The 3440-nt window shown below is 44.4% G+C and overlaps 1 non-coding gene across 1 annotated transcript; it reads left to right on the plus strand.

Annotated features, from left to right (window-relative positions):
- Nucleotides 1–3123: 3123 nt before the first annotated feature.
- LOC113613346 (U6 spliceosomal RNA) lies at nt 3124–3230 on the plus strand. Its single transcript, XR_003430198.1, has one exon. It is a non-coding gene; the product is annotated as a U6 spliceosomal RNA (small nuclear RNA).
- The last annotated feature ends 210 nt before the right edge of the window (nt 3231–3440 follow it).

Genomic DNA, 3440 nt, shown 5'->3' on the forward strand with positions numbered 1-3440 from the left:
GGCTCCGGACGCGCAGGCTCAGCGGCCATGGCTCACGGGCTTAGGTGCTCCATGGCATGTGGGATCCTCCCGGACTGGGGCACGAACCCGTGTCCCCTGCATCGGCAGGCGGACTCTCAACCGCTGCGCCACCAGGGAAGCCGCGGTTCTAAATTTTTAAGACTACAGACAGTGCCCACATTATGATGGTTTGGCTTACCATTTTTCAACTTTACAGTCATGTGAAAGCAATACGCATTCAGTAGAAACAGTACTCCGGATTTTGAATTTTCATCTTTTCCAGGCGAGTGACATGGGGTATCATCTTCTCTCATGATGCTGGGCAGTGTCAGTGAGCTGCAGCTCCCAGTCAGCCCCGAGATCATGAGGGTAAACAACCAGGACACTTAACAACCATTCTGTTCTTCACTTTACAGTATTCAATAAATTACATGAGATATTCAACACTTACTATAAAACAGGCTTTGTGTTAGGTGATTTTGTCCGACTGCAGGCTAATGTAGGTGTTCTGAGTACATTTAAGGCAGGCCTGGCTAAGCCACGATGTTCAGTGGGTTAGGTGTATTAAATATATTCTCGACTTCATGGTACTGTCAGATGATGATGGGCTTATCAGGTCGTGGCCCCTTCGTAAGTTAAGGAAGGTCTGTGGTTACAGATACCCATACTCTCCATGTGATTGCTCTTTGCCAGTTTCAAGACTCTGCATAAACACAACCAGTGACCTCCTTAGACCTTGGAACTGAGAACGATACTGCATATGTGGCCGGGCCAGAGCAGAGGGTTGGTTGTGACAGTCTTCCGTTTCTTGAGACTGGACTTGCATTTATTCATCCTAAAATTGTATTACAACTCCCTACCTCTAACCAGTCACATCACATCACCTACTGATTTTCTGTGATGGAAGTGAGGACTAACTCTCCTGACACTCACTCCCGCCATGCACCCTCATGAGCTCAGTGTGTTGAGATCTCAGTTATTGGCTAACGTGGTGGCATTTGTGTTATTTGGTCCATGTAAATATTCCTCATGCCTGAGCCCAATAGGGTACCTGGATTCCGTTTCTTCTCTTGCATCACTTTTATTTTCCCTTCAATTAGTATTAACCTTGTTTTATGGGTGCTTTGTGTTTTAGCTATATCTTAGTTTGGATTTTTTTTTTTTTCCAGATGCTCTAACAGATTTGTCACAGCTAACAATACAGTTTCCAAATTTATTCCAAACATGTTTAAAGCACGGTACTAGCTCGGTGGTCTTTTCCCTTGGAGCACTCCCCCACCACCTTTAGCTCTGACCCACCGGAAGGGCTACATGTGTTGCACGCCTGCTGCCCTGGGAGCCCCTATCATCGTCAACCTGGGACAGACCTTGGGAGCTCCCACTGTCTCGTGTTTCTCTTTTCCTTGGTGTGCTCCCTCACTTTGTCAGATCCCATCGTCTAGTGACTTTCTGACCAAGGGTACCTGGGAGATAAACGTTTTGAGACTGTGTATGTCTAAAGATACCTTTTTTCCTCCCTCCATGATATTTTCAACGGATACAGAATTCCAGGTTGAAACTCCTTTTTCATCTGAGCTCTGGACACTTCACTCCACTGTCTTCTAGTGTCCAGTAATGTTCTTGAGGAAGAGAACACCATTCTCCTTCCCTTTCCTATGTTTGTGGCCCCTTTCCTTCTCTGGGAGCTCTTGGGCTCTGTTCTGGATCTCCACTGATAATAAATTTCACAATGATGTGTCTTGGTCTCTTTAAATTTATTGTTCCAGGCATGTGATGTACCATACAGTACAGAGACTTGGATGCTTCAGCCCTCGGTTATTTTCCTGTATTATTTCTTTGATAATTTCTTCTGTTGTTGTTCTTTCTGTGTTGAATGAATCCTTATATTTTCTTATCTTTTCTCTTCTTTCGCTATTTTTGTATTTTTGCTCTACTTTCTGAGAGAGTTCTTCAGTTTTATCCCTGAAATTCTCCACTGATTTGTACCATTTTTAATATCTATTTTTAAAAACTCCCTTCTGTAGTTGTTCCTTTTATAGCATTCTTTTTACCATGAATGTAATATATTTTCTTCTCTCTCTGAGAATATTATAGTGTTAAGAACTATTTTCCTCCCTGTGTGGTCTCTTTCCAAGGTTCTTTAAACTGTTTATTATTTTAGCCTCAGTCTTCTGTGTTGGAAGCTTTCCTTGATTATCATATTATCCTTCATCATCCTTTCCTACTGAAGAGTGAGGCGCTGAAAGCCAACAGGGAGCTCCAGCGAAGTGGGGAGGAAGTCAGCGATTTTGGTCTGGTGAGCTTGCTGTAGAGTGACTGCCTAGGGACACCCTCACAAACGTCAGAACGTGTAGGTCTTTTCCTTGGTACCGTTCGGTTTCTTCAGGGAAAAGTGTTCCCGTGTCTTGTCGGGGCAGGGGTGGGGCAGGAGGATACCCCTGGAAGCGTGCACTCCAGCAGCAGGATGGGGGGAGGCAGTTGGGGCAGTGGGGGGCACCTTAGAGTCTGAAACACTGAAATGCTGACTCTCCCTGTGTTCCTGTCGGTCTAGAGCTTCAGCTCTGCCCTCCTGCATGTACAGTGTTCTGAGTCCTCTATCCAGTCAGTGTGTCTGAGTTTAGAGTCTCTCTGGTTTAGTTTGTCCCAAGAATAAATCCTCTGTTTCTTCTAGGGATGGGGGAAAGTACCTGAGGGGCTAGACTCTCAATGTAAGGCTTTCAGTCCAACCCCCCCTTGTTTAAATCAGTGTCTCAATTCTTAGAAATATGTCCTTATCACAGCTTCCATCTGAAAATTATGGAAAATTCACAGCAGGACCTAAAAATCTTGCTGTGACCCCGCTGGCTTGGCATTGGGAGTGGGAAAGATGCTGGCCACGCACGGAGAATGATTATAGAATGTGTGAGAGTCAGGGTGAGAACCTTAAGGAAGAGCTTCACTGAGCACGCGGGGGTGGAGCTGGGCCTGAGCAGTGGCAGTTAAAGCATCTGGCGGACCCGGGATAAATATGCTGAATCCCCAGGACAGAGAGCGAGAACACTTATTACTGTAAGTGTAACACAGACAGGTGTACTTTCATACATTTGTGTTGAGGAATTTCCTCCAAGGGTTTATTTACTTTCGGTGCTTGGTTTGTCAGGACATGTACTAAGCTTGGAACTATACAGAGAAGGTGAGCATGGCCCGTGTGCAAGGGTGACAAGTAAATTTGTGCCATATTTTCCATTTTCAAAGAAATTAACTCAAAGTTGACCAAATACCTAAACATATGAGCTAAAACTATAAAACTCTTAAGAAAAAATAAAGGAGAAGAGCTCTATGACATTGGATTTACAGTGATTTCCTGGGCATGACACCAAAAGCATGGACAACAATGACAAAAAGAAAGGGATAGCTTGGACTTCATCAAAATTTAAAACTTTTAATTTGGGGCACAATAA

Source organism: Aethalodelphis obliquidens, unplaced genomic scaffold, assembly GCF_003676395.1.
Source record: "Aethalodelphis obliquidens isolate GAN/ISIS:26980383/991018 unplaced genomic scaffold, ASM367639v1 scaffold3, whole genome shotgun sequence".
NCBI lineage: Eukaryota > Metazoa > Chordata > Mammalia > Artiodactyla > Delphinidae > Aethalodelphis > Aethalodelphis obliquidens.